General features: G+C 34.5%; 2 long non-coding RNA genes across 2 annotated transcripts; both read left to right on the top strand.

The window, feature by feature from the left end:
* The first annotated feature begins 3,460 nt into the window (after positions 1-3,460).
* LOC145820500 (uncharacterized) lies at positions 3,461-7,391 on the top strand. The gene is made up of 3 exons (XR_014362203.1): positions 3,461-4,507; positions 5,736-6,866; positions 6,972-7,391. It is a non-coding gene; the product is annotated as an uncharacterized LOC145820500 (long non-coding RNA).
* A 34-nt stretch (positions 7,392-7,425) lies between these two features.
* Positions 7,426-9,473, top strand: LOC145820499 (uncharacterized). The gene is made up of 4 exons (XR_014362202.1): positions 7,426-7,870; positions 7,955-8,025; positions 9,052-9,234; positions 9,360-9,473. It is a non-coding gene; the product is annotated as an uncharacterized LOC145820499 (long non-coding RNA).
* The last annotated feature ends 188 nt before the right edge of the window (positions 9,474-9,661 follow it).

Below are 9,661 nucleotides of genomic sequence, written 5' to 3'. Positions count from 1 at the left end.
GCTCGAGCGTAAAACACCCCGCTCGAGCGTCACTCACAGACTCCCGCTCGAGCGTCCAAACTTTCGCTCGAGCGCCGGATGCACTCTCCCAGCATTTATACAGAACCAGGCCTCCGCTCGAGCTTCCAACTCTACGCTCGAGCGGCACTCAGACAACCCCGCTCGAGCGGCCAATCCCACGCTCGAGCGTACAACACTGCACAAGAAATACTGGATGGGTGTATTCCCCGCTCGAGCGCCAAAACCCCCGCTCGAGCGTACAGGCCAAAACCTGGGCAACTAGTTTTGGTTTCTAAACTCAACCAACCTGTAACAAACCTGCCCAACACATCCCATAACTCAAAATACAAAGAAAAAGGAATGTAAACACGATAATAACCAACTACCAACATCCACGGACACATGTCCGGGTCACTGTACAACAAGGGTAAACCCGGGATCGCTATATTTAAAGTAGCATTACCAATTGCCCCCTCAGTTAATATTAATTGGAAAAAAATTTATTGAAAAAAAAATTAATTAAAAAAAAATTGTTAATGAATTTTTTAAATTTTTGTTTGAAAACCAACGTAAACTCATTTTTTGAATTTACGTTTTCTCCTCAAATTTACAAACTGAGACAACCATTTATAAACCAAAAAAATTATCAAATAAGTTTTTATGACAATTTTTAAAATTTTTGTAAATATAAATTGAAAACTGAAAATGAAATGGTTACCAAACAAGTCTCAGATAGTAAAAATGTCGTAAAATTAACAAATAATTAAATAAGTTACCAATGTAAGAAATGACTTATCAAAAGATTCTTAGGTTATGTATGGTTTGATTTTTAGAATTTTTTTTTAAAAATTAAAAATTAATTTGGTTAAGAAATAAAAAATAAAAAAATTATTTTTTAAATGAAATTATTTTTTAAAAGTTATTATTTTTATTTTTTATTTCTTAACCAAATTTATTTTTAATTTTTAAAAGAAATTTCTAAAAATCAAACCATACATAGCTTAAGAATCTTTTGAGAAGTCATTTCTTATGTTGGTAAGTTATTTAATTATTTGTTAATTTTACAACATTTGTTTGGTAACGTTTATGTTTTCAGTTTATATTTACAAAAAGTTTATAAACTGGTTTTTGTTTATTTTTTGTTTATTTTTAGAAAAACATAAACTACAAACGCGTTTGATAATTGACAAAATATTTAAAAAAATTAAAAATATAAAAAAGAGTGATAAATGGCAAGTGGTGGCAAGTGGCGGCGGAAGACGGTGGTAAAAAGTGGTGACGGTGGGTGGTGGGTAGCGGGTGGTGGTGGGTGGTGGCGAGTGGGTGGTGGTGATTTGTAGGTGGATGACGGTGGCGGGTGGTAGCGAGTGGGTGGTGGTAGTGGTGGTGGTGGCGGGTGGTGGTGGCGGGTGGGTGGCGGATAGCGGGTGGTGGTGGCGGGTGGGTGGTGGTTGCGGGTAGGTAGCGGGTGGTGGTGGCGGGTGAGTGGGTGACGATTGCGGGTGGTGGGTGGTAGCAAGTGGGTGGTGGTGGTGACAGGTGGGTGGCGAATGGCAGGTGGTGGTGGGTGGTGGCAGAGTGATGATGGTGGGTGGATGGGTGACGGTAGCAGGTGGTGGGTGGTAGCGAGTGGGTGGTGGTGGTGGTGGGTGGGTAGGTGACGATGGCGGGTGGTGGGTGGTAGCGAGTGGGTGGTTGTGGTGGTGGTGGTGGTGGTGGTGGGCGGTGGCAGGTAGGTGGCGGGCGGGTGGGTGGCAGGTGAATGGTGGTGGTAGGCAGGTGGTGGGCGGTGGATGGTAGTGGCGGGTGGTGGGTGATGGCAGGTGGGTGGTGGTGGTGGTGGCGAGGAGCGGGTGGTGGTGGCGAGGAGCGGGTGGTGGTGGCGAGTGGGTGGCAGGTAGGTGGTGGGTGGTGAGTGGTGGTGGCAGGTGGTGGTGGGTGGTGGTAGCGGAAGACGGTGGTGGAAAATGGTGGCGGGTGGTGGCTAGTGTTGGGTGGTAAAAAAAAAAAAAAACTCAAAACTCAAAACGGAAACACAATTTTTGAGTTTACATTTTTTGGCCAAATTTATAAACTGAGACCATTGATTTATAAATCAAAAATTTACTAAACAAGTTTTTATTGAGTTTTTTAAATTTTTGTAAATATAAGCAGAAAATTGAAAATGTAAGTGTTACCAAACGGCACCTAACCATTTCGTCTTCAGTTTTCAATTTATATTTACAAAAATTTAAAAAACTGTCATAAAAACTAGTTTGATAATTTTTTTGGTTTAGAAATAATTGTCTTAGTTTGTAAATTTGAGGAAAAAACGTAAATTCAAAAAATGAGTTTACGTTGGTTTTTAAACAAAAATTTAAAAATTTTACAAAGAAATTTTCTTTTCAATTAATTTTTTCCAATGAATTTTTTTTTTCAATGAATTTTTTTTCCAACTAATGCTAACCGAAGGGGCAATTAGTAATATTACTTTAAACCTTAGGGAGAGGATTGTAATTTCTAAAATGTGAGGGGTGTCAATGTAATTTACCCAATGAAGGTAAAATTGGTATTTGAAAAAATTAAACAGGCTGAGGAGGGAATCTGTAATCAAACTTTAAATCTCGGGGGGTGATGTAATTTTCAAAAGGTGAGGGGGGAACTGTAATAAACATAAACCTCAGGGGGTGTCAGTGTAATTTACCCAAAAAATAAATATAATCACACTTAATTAAAAATATATATATAATCACACTTAGAAAGTGTGATTAAAAAACATATATATAATAACATTTAATTAAAAAATGACATAAAAAATAAATATTATCACACTTAATGATTAAAATATTAATTTAATTTTTTTATCACATTTTTAATAAAAGTGAGATACTTTCATTTATCAAAGTGTGATCTTTAAATGTTTTTTGTAATAGTGAGTTTTTTTTTTTTTAATTCGAAGAGAAGTCTGAAAGTTTAGGGATGAGCGAGACAAAGGAAGGGGGTGGGAGAGGGAGCGAAGGTAATTATGGATTAAGTTTTTGCAACAAGTTTAAGGACCATCATTAATGAGCAAAATAAAATCTTTTGCCACGGATTAATAAAAGGCGTTGCAAAAAAAAAAAGAAAAAAAGATAGGTAATGTACCGTTGCGTATAATATTACTTTTTGTCACGGCCTTAGATTTTCGGTCTCCAATAATGGTATTTAGTTGATGTCTTTTTTGAGATAGTCAAATGCCGTAGCAAAAAAATTAATTTCGCGACGATTTTTTTTGCCATCACAAAATCATGCTTTTTGCAACGATTTTCAAACCGTTGCAAAAAGTTCCTCGTCTAAAGCTTTCTTTTCTAGTAGTGAGTCGTCTCTATCATTCATGGGTAGAATAGAGGCGCAGATTTGGGAATTGTATATTTTATATAAAAATCAAATTGAAATATTTTATACAATCACACCTATTTAGGGAGTGTGATTATATATATATATCTATATAATAAGGGAGGACTGTTTTTGAAAATGTCCCAAATGTATGTGAGATACATTTGGTTTTAACGGCTAAGATCAATCCTGAGTTTAGATCAATGGTCTATATACATTTTCCCACCCGTTTGACTTCATCTCTCCCTCTCTCCCACGTCCCCAAACACGCTCTCTTCAGCTCCCTCTCTCCCACGTTCTCCCTCTCTCCCACGTTCTCTGTCACAGTGTCTCTAATCAGCACAGCCATTGAAGACTCTTCGATACCCACCCTCCCTCTTCGATACCCAACCCTTCGATACCCACCCTCCCTCTTTGCTACGCTACTCCTCCTTCCCTTACAACCCTTCTCTTCGACCTGACCGAGGCTGTCACCGACCGAGCCTCCCTCCATCCGACGATCGAGTCGAGTCTCTCTCTCCGACGATCGAGTCTCTTGCCTGACTCGCTTCTCGCCGCTCAGTCCCGCCGGACTCTCTTCTGTCGACGCTCTGTCTTTTGTCGACAGATCTGTCTTCTCTCGACTCTATCTCTCCGACCAGCCCAGTTCTGCCTCCGACCCGACCCAACGACTCCAACCCACAGGTATATAACTACAAATTGAAATCTGTTGTTGTAGAATTTAGGTTTTTTTTTTGGATTTTTTTAAGGGGGCAAAAAAAATAAAAGTTAAATCTGTTGTTGTTGTTGTAGAATTTGGAATTTTTTTTTTTTAGGGTTTTTTGTAAGGGGAAAAAAAAGAAAATTGAAATTGAAATTTGAAATTAAAGGTGAGCAAATTTAAGGTGAGCAAATTTAATTTGTAGTGGCTATGCATTTTATTCTCCACTGCTATTTATGTTTGAACATCTAATTGATGCCGTTCACTTCATTGCATAAAGCTGCATGCTCCTTTAAATTCTGAAACAAAAAATAAAAATTAGAGACAACTTGGTATTTGCAGACTCATGTTTCTTCTACCCTTAAAGCTTCTGTTAGATTTTCAGCTTTAGCAAATGCGATTACGCTCAAGAATCTCATAAGGAAGGGAATTCTGGCGGTTTTACGGCCTAAGGTCTGTCGAGAGCTATTACAATGATTTAATTAAGGCTGCTTTAGCAAATCCATCTTTTTTCTTTCAGCATTACATTGATTATTGTGGCACATTTATCATCATGTGAAAATTGGATGGTTGATCATTGTAAATTTGTAATGTTTGATGTTTGTGGGACTCCACTTCATTACAAAAGATGGATTGTTTTGCAATTGGATAACGGATTCTTATCTTAATAATGCTATTTGTTTGATCCTGAACATGAAATCTCCAGGTTCAATTGAGCTTATTTAGTTTGCATTACATTACTTAACGACATAATTTTTTATCATACATGATGCTTGCTTGAGGACAATGTTTACTGAGGGAATAATTTTCTGTCATTGTCAATATCCAGAATGGAATAGAAATACTGGAAATGGTTTTGGAAACCTCTTTCTGCATTGAGTCAAGTGGCTGATTTTATTATAGGCCAATTGGGGAATCTCTTGATTTAGTTTAATATATTCGAAGGAATACAAATGTCAATATTTTCTAAGTTAAAGAGTTAATAGATATAGATGGATTTAATAATTATGGAGATGAATATGAGATCATAGCCTATTTTAGGTACACTTCTACTTTTTTTTGGCAACATTTGATGTGATATGTAAGGACTGTGGAGACTTATAGCTGTTTTTTCTCTGAGAAATTTCTTTTTGTAATTTTTCATTTGTTTATGTCTTGGTAAATGCATTTATGTCCTCAAGTTGAAGCTTATGGGTTGTGATCAAGCAGTAAGAATAGAGCATAAACAATATCTGTTTGTGTATGTATATGTTTGTAATTGGCTTTATTTAGAATATGTTTGTTCAAATTTCTTCAAAATTGGAAGAGTCTGCACTTCATCAGAACACATTTCTTGGGTTCCATGTCCATCCGAAACACCGCTATCGTTCATCAAAAGCTGTATTTTCCCCAATAAATTCTATTTTTATTTATATATTTGTGTTTTCAATTCATGGCTATATTCAGAAAAACTTTATGGATTACCTACTAGATCTGTTTGAATGATTTTGATCGATTTTGGTGTTTAACTGACTATCTTTGATTGAGTCTCAAATTTTTTTTTTTTGATTGACTATTTTTCGTCTGTTGCAATTCGGGTTTGAACTATGTATAATATTTTGTTTTGCCTCTGATTTGGAGATATTATTTGCTTAATTTTATGGTTTCTTTGTGTATGTGGACTATGTATGTATGTATTTAGTTCATTTGTGAGGATGTGGAGGATTGCAAGGCAAAAACTTGGAGCTGGAGGATTTCCTGTTCCGGTAGGTCTTTCAATCGTATGTTTTGATTTTGAAAAAGGAAGATTTTTTTGCATCTAATAGATAGTATTTAATTTCAGATTTTAGAACAATCCTTGCAGAGGATACAGCAGCCTGCAGTATCCGCGTTGAGATGTTATTCATCTGCTACCAAAGAGGTAGTTGTGGATTATGTTCATTGTGTTCAATTTTTTCGTTTTTCTTTGATGCTTATTTGGTTGTTTAGAGATGTTAGAATTAATTTTATTTCATGAGCTGATTTTTCCTATTTTGAAAATCATGAAAACATCAATTAGGTTATTGAAAACTTAACTTCTCACTTTATTTTTTTAGTTAGTTATTTATTTAGTTCAAACCCGTTAGTTATTTAAATAACTTAACTCCTCTGAAGGTGTTTAACTGACTATCAGATAATATTTATTTATTTATTTATTTATTTATTTAGGTCTCAATTTATTTATTTATTCGATAATAACTTCTCACCTTCAGATTCAAACTTAACTTCAATTAGGTTATTTATTTAGTTAGTTATTTATTTATTGTCAAATACCATGACCTGATTCTAACATATCCCTTTTTGGTAATGTTTATTGAGATGTTGGTAATGTTTATTTATTGAGATGTTGGTAATGTTTTTTTTTTTTCCAGTTAAATTCTCAACCTTAGAACTTTCTTTGTTTTTTTAATTCTGTTGTATGTGTATTTTTTATTTTTATTTATTTATTTATTTTTGTTCTAATTCTCAACCTTAGCACTTTCTTTTGTTCTAATTTATTTATTTAATTCCGATCGTACGAACTTTACTCTCTCGAATTGGATGTACTTACATTTGTTATATATTATTGCAAGAGCTTTACTTTATGGATTACCTACTGGATCTGTTTGAACGATTTTGATCGATTTTGGTGTTTAACTGACTATCTTTGATTGAGTCCTGTATGAATAGGATTGCTTTAACAGTGGTCTATGATAAAAAAATTTAAAACAATTTTTTTTTTTTTTTTGGATTGACTATTTTCTGTCTGTTGCAATTCGGGTTTGAACTATGTATAAAACCAGGCAACTCAAAGGTAATACTCTCTCTCTCTCTCTCTCTCTCTCTCTCTCTCTCTCTCTCTCTCTCATAGTAGTAGCAGCAGCAGTAGTAACAATATTCTCTCAAATTCTATCTTTAGATGGGCATATCCTTGCACACATCCTGGCTGCAACCTCCATTGGAGTCATCTCTGCCACTGCGTTTCACTATTACCATCGACAAAAGCCCCAAAAACAGTTGGAAGATCAAACCGTAGTTCCATTGTTAGACAGGAATGAGTCTGGTTGTGTTGCCAAACTTGAAAGATTCTCCAATTATGTCGGTAAAAATCTATTCATCTCCATTCTTTTCTTCTTTTTTTTTCATAATGTTTTTCCACTTTACAACAACTAAAATGTTTTGTTGTTTTTGTTTTTTGGATTTTGGGGATGGGGATGGATCAGCTAGGCAGATAGGACTTTTGGTAATGGTGATTTTTGGAATTATTAAGTTAGGTAAATATCAGAGTTCCAATCACCCCGCATCGACTTCATCCTAATCTCTTTGTTCGTCATTTGTTTTTTCTACGTTTTATGCTTTCAATCAAAAAAATTGGAAGAGTCTGCACTTCATCAGAACACATTTCTTGGGTTCCATGTCCATCCGAAACACCGCTATCGTTCATCAAAAGCTGTATTTTCCCCAATAAATTCTATTTTTATTTATATATTTGTGTTTTCAATTCATGGCTATATTCAGAAAAACTTTATGGATTACCTACTAGATCTGTTTGAATGATTTTGATCGATTTTGGTGTTTAACTGACTATCTTTGATTGAGTCTCAAATTTTTTTTTTTTTGATTGACTATTTTCCGTCTGTTGCAATTCGGGTTTGAACTATGTTTAATATTTTGTTTTGCCTCTGATTTGGAGATATTATTTGCTTAATTTTATGGTTTCTTTGTGTATGTGGACTATGTATGTATGTATTTAGTTCATTTGTGAGGATGTGGAGGATTGCAAGGCAAAAACTTGGAGCTGGAGGATTTCCTGTTCCGGTAGGTCTTTCAATCGTATGTTTTGATTTTGAAAAAGGAAGATTTTTTTGCATCTAATAGATAGTATTTAATTTCAGATTTTAGAACAATCCTTGCAGAGGATACAGCAGCCTGCAGTATCCGCGTTGAGATGTTATTCATCTGCTACCAAAGAGGTAGTTGTGGATTATGTTCATTGTGTTCAATTTTTTCGTTTTTCTTTGATGCTTATTTGGTTGTTTAGAGATGTTACAATTAATTTTATTTCATGAGCTGATTTTTCCTATTTTGAAAATCATGAAAACATCAATTAGGTTATTGAAAACTTAACTTCTCACTTTATTTTTTTAGTTAGTTATTTATTTAGTTCAAACCCGTTAGTTATTTAAATAACTTAACTCCTCTGAAGGTGTTTAACTGACTATCAGATAATATTTATTTATTTATTTATTTATTTATTTAGGTCTCAATTTATTTATTTATTCGATAATAACTTCTCACCTTCAGATTCAAACTTAACTTCAATTAGGTTATTTATTTAGTTAGTTATTTATTTATTGTCAAATACCATGACCTGATTCTAACATATCCCTTTTTGGTAATGTTTATTGAGATGTTGGTAATGTTTATTTATTGAGATGTTGGTAATGTTTTTTTTTTTTTCCAGTTAAATTCTCAACCTTAGAACTTTCTTTGTTTTTTTAATTCTGTTGTATGTGTATTTTTTATTTTTATTTATTTATTTATTTTTGTTCTAATTCTCAACCTTAGAACTTTCTTTTGTTCTAATTTATTTATTTAATTCCGATCGTACGAACTTTACTCTCTCGAATTGGATGTACTTACATTTGTTATATATTATTGCAAGAGCTTTACTTTATGGATTACCTACTGGATCTGTTTGAATGATTTTGATCGATTTTGGTGTTTAACTGACTATCTTTGATTGAGTCCTGTATGAATAGGATTGCTTTAACAGTGGTCTATGATAAAAAAATTTAAAACAATTTTTTTTTTTTTTTTTTGGATTGACTATTTTCTGTCTGTTGCAATTCGGGTTTGAACTATGTATAAAACCAGGCAACTCAAAGGTAATACTCTCTCTCTCTCTCTCTCTCTCTCTCTCTCTCTCTCTCTCTCTCTCTCTCTCATAGTAGTAGCAGCAGCAGTAGTAACAATATTCTCTCAAATTCTATCTTTAGATGGGCATATCCTTGCACACATCCTGGCTGCAACCTCCATTGGAGTCATCTCTGCCACTGCGTTTCACTATTACCATCGACAAAAGCCCCAAAAACAGTTGGAAGATCAAACCGTAGTTCCATTGTTAGACAGGAATGAGTCTGGCTGTGTTGCCAAACTTGAAAGATTCTCCAATTATGTCGGTAAAAATCTATTCATCTCCATTCTTTTCTTCTTTTTTTTTTTTTCATAATGTTTTACCACTTTACAACAACTAAAATGTTTTGTTGTTTTTGTTTTTTGGATTTTGGGGATGGGGATGGATCAGCTAGGCAGATAGGACTTTTGGTAATGGTGATTTTTGGAATTATTAAGTTAGGTAAATATCAGAGTTCCAATCACCCCGCATCGACTTCATCCTAATCTCTTTGTTCGTCATTTGTTTTTTCTACATTTTATGCTTTCAATCAAAAAAATTGGAAGAGTCTGCACTTCATCAGAACACATTTCTTGGGTTCCATGTCCATCCGAAACACCGCTATCGTTCATCAAAAGCTGTATTTTCCCCAATAAATTCTATTTTTATTTATATATTTGTGTTTTCAATTCATGGCTATATTCAGAAAAACT

This window comes from Camellia sinensis, chromosome 2 (assembly GCF_055761805.1).
Source record: "Camellia sinensis isolate YWXY chromosome 2, ASM5576180v1, whole genome shotgun sequence".
NCBI classification, from domain to species: domain Eukaryota; kingdom Viridiplantae; phylum Streptophyta; class Magnoliopsida; order Ericales; family Theaceae; genus Camellia; species Camellia sinensis.
This window is presented reverse-complemented; position numbering and strand designations above follow the sequence as displayed.